Genomic DNA, 14,431 nt, shown 5'->3' on the forward strand with positions numbered 1-14,431 from the left:
CCCCACGAGGCAGGGGCGCGCCCTAGGGGGGTGGGCGCGCCCCCCACCCTCGTGGGCAGCTCCCGTATCTTCTGACGTGGGGTCCAAGTCCATCACATGTGTTTCCTTCCAAAAATAACTTCTCCAGTTGATTTCGTTCCGTTTCGACTCCGTCTGATATTCCTTTTCTTCAAAACACTGAAATAGGCATAAAATAGCAAATCTGGGCTGGGCCTCCGGTTAATAGGTTAGTCCCAAAAGTAATATAAAAGTGGAAAATAAAGCCCAATATTTCCCAAAACGGTAGATAATATAGCATGGAGCAATCAAAAATTATAGATACGTTGGAGACGTATCAGTTCCCGTAGACTTCATTGTTCTTGATATATATTGCAATCCTACATGTCCCATTATTCTTGGTAGGCCTTTCCTTAGAACGATTGGTGCAATTATTGATATGAAAGAAGGGAATATTAGATTCCAATTTCCATTAAGGAAAGGCATGAAACACTTTCCTAGAAAGAGAATTAAATTACCTTATGAATCTATTATGAGAGCCACGTATGGATTGCATACCAAAGATGATAATACAGAGATCTATCATTGCTTTTATGTCTAGCTAGGGGCGTTAAACGATAGCGCTTGTTGGGAGGCAACCCAATTTTATTTTTGTTTCTTGCTTGTTGGTTCTATTTAGTAATAAATAATTCATCTAGCCTATGTTTAGATGTGGTTTTATGCTTTTAATTAGTGTTTGTGCCAAGTAGAACCTTTGGGAAGACTTGGGGAAAGTCTTTGTGATCTTGCTGTAAAAAACAGAAACTTTAGCACTCATGATATTTGCTGCCATTTTTTACTGGAGAGTGCGATTAGGTTGGTTCTTTTTGCAGATGATTAATAGATAAAGTTCTCACGTCCATCAATTTATTTTTTATTTTTTGGGATTAGAGAAGTATTCGAAAACTACATATTACTACAGACTGTTTTGTTTTTGACAGATTCTGTTTTTCGCATGTTGTTTGCTTATTTTGATGAATCTACGGCTAGTATCGGAGGTTATGAACCATAGAGAAGTTGGAATACAGTAGGTTTAACACCAAAAAAAATAAAGAATGAGTTCATTACAGTACCTTAAGTGGTGGTTTGTTTTTTTGTACTAACGGAGCTCATGAAATTTTCTGTTTAAGTTTTGTGTTGTGAAGTTTTGAAGTTTTGGGTAAAGATTTGATGGATTATGGAATAAGGAGTGGCAAGAGCCTAAGCTTGGGGATTCCCAAGGCACCCCAAGGTAAAATTCAGGGACAACCAAAAGCCTAAGCTTCGGGATTGATACGTCCATTTTTCATCATGCTTTTATATCGATATTTATTGCATTATGGGCTGTTATTACACATTATGACACAATAATTATGCCTATTCTCTCTTATTTTACAAGGTTTACATAAAGAGGGAGAATGTCGACAGCTGGGATTTTGGGCTGGAAAAGGAGCAAATATTAGAGACATATTCTGCACAACTCCAAAAGTCCTGAAACTTCACAGAAGCTATTTTTAGAATATATAAAAAATACTGAACGCAAGAAGTGCTAGAGGGGGCCCACACCCTGGCCATGAGGGTGGGGGCGCGCCCTACCCCCTTGGGCACGCCCCTGCCTCGTGGGCCCCCTGGTGGCCCTCCGATGCCCATCTTCTGCTATATGGAGTCTTTCGTTGAGGAAAAAATCATAAGCAAGCTTTCGGGACGAGACTCCGCCGCCACGAGGCGGAACCTTGGCGGAACCAATCTAGGGCTCTGGCGGAGCTGTTCTGTCGGGGAAACTTCCCTCCGGGAGGGGGAAATCATCACCATTGTCATCACCAACGCTCCTCTCATCGGGAGGGGGCCAATATCCATCAACCTCTTCACCAGCACCATCTCCTCTCAAACCCTAGTTCATCTCTTGTATCCAATTCTTGTCTCTAAGTCTAGGATTGGTACCTATAGGTTGCTAGTAGTGTTGATTACTCCTTGTAGTTGATGCTAGCCGGTTTATTTGGTGGAAGATCATATGTTCAGATCCTATATGCATATTAATACCCCTCTGATTATGAACATGAATATGCTTTGTGAGTAGTTACGTTTGTTCCTGAGGACATGGGAGAAGTCTTGCTATTAGTAGTCATGTGAATTTGGTATTCGTTTGATATTTTGATGAGATGTATGTTGTCTTTCCTCTAGTGCTATTATGTGAACGTCGACTACATGACACTTCACCATTATTTGGGCCTAGAGGAAGGCATTGGGAAGTAATAAGTAGATGATGGGTTGCTAGAGCGACAGAAGCTTAAACCCTAGTTTATGCGTTGCTTCGTAAGGGGCTAATTTGGATCCATATGTTTCATGCTATGGTTAGGTTTACGTTAATACTTCTGTTGTAGTTGCGGATGCTTGCAATGGGGGTTAATCATAAGTGGGATGCTTGTCCAAGTAAGGACAACACCCAAGCACCGGTCCACCCACATATCAAATTATCAAAGTACCGAACGCGAATCATATGAACGTGATGAAAACTAGCTTGATGATAATTCCCATGTGTCCTCGGGAGCGCTTTCCTTCATATAAGAGTTTGTCCAGGCTTGTCCTTTGCTACAAAAAGGATTGGGCCACCTTGCTGCACTTTATTTACTTTTGTTACTAGTTGCTCGTTACAAATTATCTTATCACAAAATTATCTATTACCTATAATTTCAGTGCTTGCAGAGAATGCCTTGCTGAAAACCGCTTATCATTTCCTTTTGCTCCTCGTTGGGTTCAACACTCTTACTATCGAAAGGACTACGATAGATCCCCTATACTTGTGGGTCATCAAGACTCTTTTTGGCGCCATTGCCGGGGAGTGAAGCGCCTTTTGTACGTGGAATTTGGTAAGGAAAAAATTTATATAGTGTGCTGAAATTTACTGTCACTTGTTACTATGGAAAGTAATCCTTTGAGGGGCTTGTTCGGGGTATCTTCACCTCGACCAGTAGAGCAAAGAGTTGCTCCTCAACCTATTGAACCTACTGAAAATGAAAATCTCTACTTTGAAATTCCTTCGGGTATGATAGAAAAACTGCTAGCTAATCCTTTTGCAGGAGATGGAACATTACATCCTGATGAGCACCTAATATATGTGGATGAAGTTTGTGGATTATTTAAGCTTGCAGGTATGCCCGATGATGTTATCAAGAAGAAGGTATTCCCTTTATCTTTGAAGGGAGATGCATTGACATGGTATAGGCTATGTGATGATATGGGATCATGGAACTACAAACGTTTGAAATTGGAATTTCATCAGAAGTTTTATCCTATGCATCTTGTTCATCATGATCGCAATTATATATATAATTTTTGGCCTCGCGAAGGAGAAAGCATCGCTCAAGCTTGGGGGAGGCTTAAATCAATGTTATATTCATGCCCCAATCATGAGCTCTCAAGAGAAATGATTATCCAAAAAAATTATGCTCGGCTTTCTGATAACAATCGCACCATGCTCGATACTTCTTGTGCTAGCTCTTTTATGATGAAGACTACTGCATTCAAATGGGATTTATTGAAAATAATTAAACGCAACTCCAAAGATTGGGATCTCGACAAAGGTAAGGAGTCAGGTATGACACCTAAGTTTGATTGTGTTAAATCTTTTATAGATACCGATGTTTTCCGTAAATTTAGCACTAAATATGGACTTGACTCTGAGATAGTAGCTTCTTTCTGTGAATCTTTTGCTACTCATGTTGATCTACCTAAGGAGAAGTGGTTTAAATATCATCCTCCCATAGAAGTAAAAGTAGCTGCACCTATTAAAGTTGAAGAAAAGACTATCACTTATAATAATCCTATTATTCCTACTGCTTATGTTGAGAAACCACCTTTTCCTGTTAAGATAAAAGATCATGCTAAAGCTTCAACTGTGGTTCGTAAAAGCAATATTAGAACCTATACACCTCCTGAGCAAGTTAAAGTTGAACCTAATATTAATATTGTTAAGGATCTCTTGGCTGATAATATTGATGGGCATGTTATTTATTTCTGTGATGAAACTGCTAGAATTGTTAAACCTTGTGCTAAAGATAAACATAGTCCTGTGGTAGGCATGCCTGTTATTTCTGTTAAAATAGGAGATCATTGTTATCATGGCTTGTGTGATATGGGTGCGAGTGCTAGTGCAATACCTATTGACTTATACAAAGAAATTATGCATGATATTGCACCTGCTCAGTTAGAAGATATTGATGTCACAATTAAACTTGCCAATAAGGATACTATTTCACCAATTGGGATTGTTAGATATGTTGAAGTCTTGTGTGGGAAAACTAAATATCCTACTGATTTTCTTGTTCTTGGTTCCCCACAAGATAACTTTTGTCCCATTATATTTGGTAGACCCTTCTTAAACACTGTTAATGCTAGGATAGACTGTGAAAAGGATGTTGTTACTATTGGTTTAGGTGATATGTCTCATGAGTTCAACTTTTCTAAATTTCGTAGACAACACCGTGAAGAGGAATTGCCTAGTAAAGATGAAATTATTGGTCTTGCTTCTATTGTCGTACCTCCTAGTGATCCTTTAGAACAACATTTGCTAGACCATGAAAATGGTATGTTTATGAATGAAAGAAGGGAAATAGATGAGGTGTTCTTTAAATAGGGACCTATTTTGAAACACAACTTGCCTATTGAAATCTTAGGGGATCCTCCTCCACCCAAGGGTGATCTCGTGTTTGAGCTTAAACCATTGCCTGATACTCTTAAATATGCTTATCTTGATGAAAAGAAGATATATCCTGTTATTATTAGTGCTAACCTTTCAGAGAAGGAGGAAGAAAAATTATTGAAAACTCTGAAGAAGCACTGTGCTACTATTAGATATAATCTTGATGATCTTAAGGGCATTAGTCCCACTCTATGTCAACACAAAATAAATTTGGAGAAAGATGCCAAACCAGTTATTGATCACCAACGACGGTTGAATCCTAAGATGAAAGAACTGGTAAGAAAAGAAATACTAAAGCTCCTTGAGGCAGGTATAATTTATCCCATTGCTGATAGTCAGTGGGTAAGTCCTGTCCATTGTGTTCCTAAGAAGGGAGGTATTACTATCGTTCCTAATGATAAAGATGAATTGATTCCGCAAAGAATTATTACAGGTTATAGGATGGTAATTGATTTCCGCAGATTAAATAAGGCTACTAAAAAAGATCATTACCCCTTACCTTTCATTGATCAAATGCTAGAAAGATTATCCAAACATACACATTTTTGCTTTCTAGATGGTTATTCTGGTTTCTCTCAGATACCTGTGTCAGCTAATGATCAATCAAATACCACTTTTACTTACCCTTTTGGTACTTTTGCTTATAGACGTATGCCTTTTGGTTTATGTATTGCACCTGCTACCTTTCAAAGATGCATAATGGCTATATTCTCTGAATTTTGTGAAAAGATTTGTGAGGTTTTCATGGACGATTTCTCCGTTTATGGATCCTCTTTTGATGATTGCTTAAGCAACCTTGATCGAGTTTTGCAGAGATGTGAAGAAACTAACCTTGTCTTGAATTGGGAGAAGTGCCACTTTATGGTTAATGAAGGTATTGTCTTGGGGCATAAAATTTCTGAAAGGGGCATTGAAGTTGATAAAGCTAAAGTTGATGCTATTGAAAAGATGTCGCGTCCCAAGGACATCAAAGGTATAAGAAGTTTCCTTGGTCATGCCGGCTTTTATAGGAGGTTCATTAAGGACTTCTCAAAAATTTCTCGGCCTCTGACTAATTTATTACAAAAAGATATACCATTCGTCTTTGATGATGATTTTCTAGAAGCATTTGAAATACTTAAGAAAGCATTGATCTCTGCACCTATTGTTCAACCACCTGATTGGAATTTACCTTTTGAAATTATGTGTGATGCTAGTGATTATGATGCAGGTGATGTTCTAGGGCAAAGAGATGATAAGAAATTAAATGTTATTCAATATGCTAGTAAAACTCTAGACAATGCCCAGAGAAATTATGCTACTACTGAAAAAGAATTCTTAGCAGTTGTATTTGCTTGTGATAAGTTCAGACCTTATATTGTTGATTCTAAAGTAACTATTCACACTGATCATGCTGCTATTAAATATCTTATGGAAAACAAAGATGCTAAACCTAGACTTATTAGATGGGTTATCTTGCTACAATAATTTGATTTGCATATTACTGATAGAAAGGGAGCTGAGAACCCCGTTGCAGATAACTTATCTAGGTCAGAAAATGTTCTTGATGACCCACTACCTATTGATGATAGCTTTCCTGATGAACAATTAAATGTCATAAACGCTTCTCATACTGCTCCATGGTATGCTGATTATGCTAATTACATTGTTGCTAAATTTATACCACCTACTTTCACATACCAGCAAAAGAAAAAGTTTTTCTATGATTTAAGACATTACTTTTGGGATGACCCACATCTCTATAAAGAAGGAGTAGATGGTGTTATTAGGCATTGTGTACCTGAGCATGAACAGGAACAGATCCTACGCAAGTGTCACTCCGGAGGTTATGGAGGACACCACGCTGGAGATAGAACTGCACATAAGGTATTGTTATCTGGTTTTTATTGGCCTACTCTCTTCAAGGATGCCCGTAAGTTTGTCTTATCTTGTGATGAATGTCAAAGAATTGCTAATATTAGTAGACGTCAAGAAATTCCTATGAATTATTCACTTGTTATTGAACCATTTGATGTTTGGGGCTTTGATTATATGGGAGCTTTTCCTGCCTCTAATGGATATACACATATTTTAGTTGCTGTTGATTACGTTACTAAGTGGGTAGAAGCTATTCCAACTAGTAGTGCTGATCATAACACCTCTTTAAGATGCTTAAAGAAGTTATTTTTCCGAGGTTTGGGGTCCCTAGATATTTAATGACTGATGGTGGTTCACATTTTATTCATGGTGCTTTCCGTAAAATGCTTGCTAAGTATGATGTTAATCATAGAATTGCATCTCCTTATCACCCACAGTCTAGTGGTCAGGTAGAATTGAGTAATAGAGGACTCAAATTAATTTTGCAAAAGAGTGTTAATAGATCTAGAAGGAATTGGTCCAAGAAACTTGATGATGCATTATGGGCCTATAGAACTGCATATAAAAATCCTATGGGTATGTCTCCGTATAAAATGGTTTATGGAAAAGCATGTCACTTACCTCTCGAACTAGAACATAAGGCATATTGGGCTATTAAAGAGCTCAATTATGATTTCAAACTTGCCGGTGAGAAGAGGTTATTTGACATTAGCTCACTTGATGAATGGAGAACCCAAGCCTATGAGAATGCCAAATTGTTTAAAGAGAAAGTTAAAAGATGGCATGACAAAAGGATACAAAAGCGTGAGTTTAATGTAGGTGATTATGTATTGCTATACAACTCTCGTTTAAGATTTTTTTTCAGGAAAACTTCTCTCTAAATGGGAAGGTCCTTACGTTATCGAGGAGGTCTATCGTTCCGGTGCCATAAAAATCAACAACTTCGAAGGCACAAATCCGAAGGTGGTGAATGGTCAAAGAATCAAACATTATATCTCAGGTAATCCTATAAATGTTGAAACCAATGTTATTGAAACCATAACCCCGAAGGAATACATAAGGGACACATTCCGGAACGTTTCAGACTCCAAAAAGGAATAGGTATGTGGTACGGTAAGTAAACTGACTCCAAAACAGTTCTAATGGTAATTTTTCTCCGTTTTGGAATATTTAGAAAAATAGAAAAATAAGAAGCAGTCCGGGAAGGACACGAGGGCTCCACGAGGGTGGAGGGCGCGCCCTACCCCCTGGGCGCGCCCCTGCCTCATGGGCACCTCATGCGCTCTTCGGACTCCGTTTTCTTACACGTTACGTATTTTGGTCGGCAAAAATTCATTATATAATCTCCCGGAGGTTTTGACTCCTGTATCATGCAAATATCTCATGTCTTTGTTTCGAGCTGTCCTGCTGCAGATTAGAGAAACATGTCGTCCCAGGATTCGGAAGGAGAAAGCTATGTGACTGATTACCTTGCAGATCCTAAGGTCTATGGGGATGTGGAGCATTGTGGTTGGACTACGGAAGAAGAAGAGGACTATGAACCCAAGGGAAGGGAGGAGACGAGCTCAAAAGAAGATGAAGTCCCATTACCTCAACCTGGTGACATGCATGTGGAGTTCAAAAATTCAAGCCTCCCGTATAGAGTAAAGAAACCTAAGATCGAGTTTATCCCTTTTTGCCTCTTGCAGGAAAACAAGCAAGAACTATGCAAAAAGATACTGAGCCTGGAGCGAGAGATTGATGACCTAAGGGACCAAAATTATGTCCTCAGGCGCAAATTAAGGAAGAAGCCTACGCCATCAACAAAACCATCACCTTCTTCACCAACAAAGAAGAACTGAGCATCGGGAATGGGCACTCCCCTTGGCAACTGCCAAGCTTGGGGGAGGTGCCCCGGTATCGTATCACCATCACTTTTATCTTTACCGTTTTTCTTAGTTCGATCCTTTTAGTAATATCTTGATCTAGTAGAATAAAGTTTTTGGTATGATCTAGTTTTGAGTTTTGCTTTATGATCCCTCTATGTAATCAAGTCCGTGAGCTATATAATAAAGTTTAGTGTTGAGTCAAGGGCTAGATTATCTTGCTATGATCTTGAGTGAATAAAAGAAAAGAGAAAGAATAAAAGAAATAAAAGAGATCATATGGATCTTATGGGGAGTAATGAGCTCACATATAAAGAGTATGATGATTAAAAGTTGTTGAGAGTTGACAAACATAGTTTTGGTCATCGTTGCAATTAATAGGAAGTGATAAAGAAAGAGAGGTCTTCACATATAAATATACCATCTTGGACATCTTTCATGATTGTGAGCACTCATTAAAATATGACATGCTAAAGAGTTGACGTTGGACAAGGAAGACAACGTAATGGGTTATGTTTTCTTACATCTGAGATAAATTATATTGTCATGGATCATCCAACATGATTGAGCTTGCCTTTCCCCCTCATGCTAGCCAAATTATTTGCACCATGTAGAGATACTACTTGTGCTTCCAAATACCCTTAAACCCAGTTTTGCCATGAGAGTCCACCATATCTACCTATGGATTGAGTAAGATCCTTCAAGTAAGTTGTCATCGGTGCAAGCAATAAAAATTACTCTCTAAATATGTATGACTTATTAGTGTGGGAGAAAATAAGCTTTATACGATCTTGTGATGTGGAAGAAATAAAAGCGACGGACTGCATAATAAAGGTCCACATCACAAGTGGCAATATAAAGTGACGTTCTTTTGCATTAAGATTTTGTGCATCCAACCATAAAAGCGCATGACAACCTCTTCTTCCCTCTGCGAAGGGCCTATCTTTTACTTTTATCTCCTACCTTCATAAGAGTCATGGTGATCTTCACCTTTCCTTTTTACATTTTATCTTTTGGCAAGCACAATATGTTGGAAAGATCCTGGTATATATGACTAATTGGATGTGAGTTTTCATGAACTACTATTGTTGACATTACCCTTGAGGTAAAACGTTGGGAGGCAAAACAATAAGCCCCTATCTTTCTCTATGTCCGATTAAAACTCCATTCCCATAAGTATTCTGTGAGTGTTAGCAATTGTGAAAGACTATATGATAGTTGAGTATGTGGACTTGCTGAAAAGCTCTTATATTGACTCTTTCCTATGTTATGATAAATTGCAATTGCTTCAATGATTGAGATTATAGTTTGTTAGTTTTCAGTGAAGTTTATGATTCATACTTGAAATTGTGATTGAATTGTTACTTTAGCATAAGATATCATATGACAATAATTATATAAGCTGTTGTTCTAAGAATGATCATGATGCTCTCATGTCCGTATTTTATTTTTATCGACACCTCTATCTCTAAACATGTGGACATATTTTTCGATTTCGGCTTTCGCTTGAGGACAAGCGAGGTCTAAGCTTGGGGGAGTTAATACGTCCATTTTGCATCATGCTTTTATATCAAATTTATTGCATTATGGGCTGTTATTACACATTATTCCACAATACTTATGCCTATTCTCTCTTATTTTACAAGGTTTACATAAAGAGGGAGAATGTCGGCAGCTGGGATTTGGGCTGGAAAAGGAGCAAATATTAGAGACCTATTCTGCATAGCTCCAAAAGTCCTGAAACTTCACGGAAGCTATTTTCAGAATATATAAAAAATACTGAGCGCAAGAAGTTCCAGAGGGGGCCCACACCCTGGTCACGAGGGTGGGGGCGCGCCCTACCCCCCTGGGCACGCCCCCCCTGCCTCGTGGGCCCCCTGGTGGCCCTCCGATGCCCATCTTCTGTTATATGGAGTCTTTCGTTGAGGAAAAAATTATAAGCAAGCTTTCGGGATGAGACTCCACCGCCATGAGGCGGAACCTTGGCGGAACCAATCTAGGGCTCCGGCGGAGCTGTTCTGCCGGGGAAACTTCCCTCCGGGAGGGGGAAATCATCACCATCGTCATCACCAACGCTCCTCTCATCGGGAGGGGTCCAACCGCCATCGACATCTTCACCAGCACCATCTCCTCTCAAACCCTAGTTCATCTCTTGTATCCAATTCTTGTCTCTAAGTCTGGGATTGGTACTTGTAGGTTGCTAGTAGTGTTGATTACTCCTTGTAGTTGATGCTAGCCGGTTTATTTGGTGGAGGATCATATGTTCAGGTCCTATATGCATATTAATACCCCTCTGATTATGAACATGAATATGCTTTGTGAGTAGTTATGTTTGTTCCTGAGGACATGGGAGAAGTCTTGCTATTAGTAGTCATGTGAATTTGGTATTCGTTCGATATTTTGATGAGATGTATGTTGTCTCTCCTCTAGTGGTGTTATGTGAACGTCGACTACATGACACTTCACCATTATTTAGGCCTAGAGGAAGGCATTGGGAAGTAATAAGTAGATGATGGGTTGCTAGAGTGACAGAAGCTTAAACCCTAGTTTATGCGTTGCTTCGTAAGGGGCTGATTTGGATCCACATGTTTCATGCTATGGTTAGGTTTACCTTAATACTTCAGTTGTAGTTGCGGATGCTTGCAATGGGGGTTAATCATAAGTGGGATGCTTGTCCAAGTAAGGACATCACCCAAGCACCGGTCCACCCACATATCAAATTATCAAAGTACCGAACGTGAATCATATGAACGTGATGAAAACTAGCTTGACGATAATTCCCATGTGTCCTCGGGGGCGCTTTCCTTCATATAAGAGTTTGTCCAGGCTTATCCTTTGCTACAAAAAGGATTGGGCCACCTTGCTGCACTTTATTTACTTTTGTTACTTGTTGCTCGTTACAAATTATCTTATCACAAAACTATCTATTACCTATAATTTTAGTGCCTGCAGAGAATACCTTGCTGAAAACCGCTTATCATTTCCTTCTGCTCCTCGTTGGGTTCGACACTCTTACTTATCGAAAGGACTATGATAGATCCCCTATACTTGTGGGTCATCAGGGATGCCCCGGAAGGCATCCCCTCTTTCGTCTTCTTCTATCGGTAACTTTGCTTGAGGCTATATTTTTATTCACCACATGATATGTGTTTTGCTTGGAGCGTCTTGTATGATTTGAGTCTTTACTTTTTAGTTTACCACAATCATCCTTGCTGTACACACCTTTTGGGAGAGACACTCATGAATTGGAGTTTATTAGAATACTCTATGTGCTTCACTTATATCTTTTGAGCTAGATAACTTTGCTCTAGTGCTTCACTTATATCATTTAGAGCACGGTGGTGGTTTTATTTTATAGAAATTATCGATCTCTCATGCTTCACTTGTATTATTTTGAGAGTCTTTTAGAGCAGCATGGTAGTTTGCTTTGGTTAAGAATTAGTCCTAATATGATAGGCATCCAAGATTGGTATAATAAAAACTATCAATAAAAAGTGCATTGAATACTATGAGAAATTTGATACTTGATGATTGTTTTGAGATATGAAGATGGTGATATTAGAGTCATGCTAGTTGAGTAGTTGTGAATTTGAGAAATACTTGTTCTAAATTTTGTGATTCTCGTAGCATGCATGTATGGTGAACCACTATGTGATGAAGTCGGAGCATGATTTATTTAGTGATTGTCTTTCGTGTGAGTGGCGGTCGGGGACGAGCGATGGTATTTTCCTACCAATCTATCCCCCTAGGAGCATGCGCGTAGTACTTTGTTTCAATAACTAATAATTTTTGCAATAAGTATGTGAGTTATTTATGACTAATGTTGAGTTCATGGATTATACGCACTCTCACCCTTCCACCATTGCTAGCCTCTCTAGTACCGCACAAATTTCGCCGGTTCCTTAAACCCACCATATACCTTCCTCAAAACAGCCACCATACCTACCTATTATGGCATTTCCATTGCCATTCCAAGATATATTGCCATGCAACTTTCCACCATTACGTTATTATGACACGCTTCATCGTTGTCATGTTGCTTTGCATGATCATGTAGTTGACATCGTATTTGTGGCAAAGCCACCGTTCATAATTCTTTCATACATGTCACTCTTGATTCATTGCATATCCCGGTACACCGCCGGAGGCATTCACATAGAGTCATATTTTGTTCTAAGTATTGAGTTGTAACCTTTGAGTTGTAAGTAAATAAAAGTGTGATGATCATCATTATTAGAGCATTGTACCGAGTTAGGAAAGGATGATGGAGACTATGATTCCCCCACAAGTCGGGATGAGACTCCTGACGAAAAGAAAAAAGAAAGAAAGAAAAGAGGCCATAAAAAAGGAGGCCCAAATAAAAAAATGAAAAAAATGAAAAAAAAATGAGAGAAAAAGAGAGAAGGGACAATGTTACTATCCTTTTTCCAAACTTGCGCTTCAAAGTAGCACCATGATCTTCATGATAGAGAGCCTCCTATGTTGTCACCTTCATATACTAGTGGGAATTTTACATTATAGAACTTGTCTTGTATATTCAAGTGATGGGCTTCCTCAAAATGCCCTAGGTCTTCGTGAGCAAGCGAGTTGGATGCACACCCACTTAGTTTCTTTTGTTGAGCTTTCATACACTTATAGCTCTAGTGCATCTGTTGCATGGCAATCCCTACTCACTCACATTGATATCTATTGATGGGCATTTCCATAGCCCGTTGATACGTCTAGTTGATGTGAGACTATCTTCTCCTTTTTTGTCTTCTCCACAACCACCATTCTATTCCACCTACAGTGCTATGTCCATGGCTCGCGCTCATGTACTGCATGAATATTGAAAAAGTTTGAGAACACCAAAAGTATGAAACAACTGCTTGGCCTGTCATCGGGGTTGTGCATGATTAAATACTTTGTGTGATGAAGATAGAGCATAGCCAGACTATATGATTTTGTAGGGATAACTTTCTTTGGCCATGTTATTTTCAGAAGACATGATTGCTTTGTTAGTATGCTTGAAGTATTACTATTTTTATGTCAATATTAAACTTTTGTCTTGAATCTTTCAGATCTGAACACTCATGCCACAATAAAGAATATTATATTGACAAATATGCTAGGTAGCATTCCACATCAAAAATTCTGTTTTTATCATTTACCTACTTGTGACGCCCTCGATTTGACCGTACACTAATCATACACACAAATGTGTACGATCAAGATCAAGGACTCACGGGAAGATATCACAACACAACTCTAGACACAAATTAAAATAATACAAGCTTTATATTACAAGCCAGGGGCCTCAAGGGCTCGAATACATAAGCTCGAATACACAAGAGTCAGCGGAAGCAACAATATCTGAGTACAGACATGAGTTAAACAAGTTTGCCTTAAGAAGGCTAGCACAAAAGCAACATCGATTGAAAAGGCAAGGCCTCCTGCCTGGGAGCCTCCTAACTACTCCAAGTCGTCAGCGGTCTTCACGTAGTAGTAGGCATCCTCCGGGTAGTAGTAGTCATCAGTGGCGTCGTCTGGCTCCTGGGATCCGTCATCTGGTCGCAACAATCGGGTATGGGGGAAAAAGAAGTAGCAAAGCAACCGTGAGTAATCATCCAAATTACTCGCAAGACTTACATCAGATCTAAACTAAGTATGCATCTGTATCAAAGGAATGGGTTGTATCTGTGGACTAAACTGCAGAATGCTAGAAGGGAAGGGGAAAGCCTAGCCTATCGAAGACTAGCATCTTCTGGAAACCACCATCTTGAAGCAACAGGAGGGAGTAGAGTAGCATTAAGTAAAGTAGTAGAAGTGTTATCAACCTCGGCCAGAGATCCTTTCTCGACTCCCTGCGAGAAAGCAATCCCAGAGCCGTACTATCCAAGTGTCAACACATTCCAAAACTCCTCACCATCCAGTTCTCATCACAAGTATCCAGTTCTAGTTGTATCGACCGGGATACAAATCCAAGTGTCCGTTATCGTAGGACAGGCTATCGATA

The sequence above is a fragment of the Triticum urartu genome, chromosome 2A, assembly GCF_056163025.1.
Source record: "Triticum urartu cultivar PI428250 chromosome 2A, HENAU_Tu73, whole genome shotgun sequence".
NCBI lineage: Eukaryota > Viridiplantae > Streptophyta > Magnoliopsida > Poales > Poaceae > Triticum > Triticum urartu.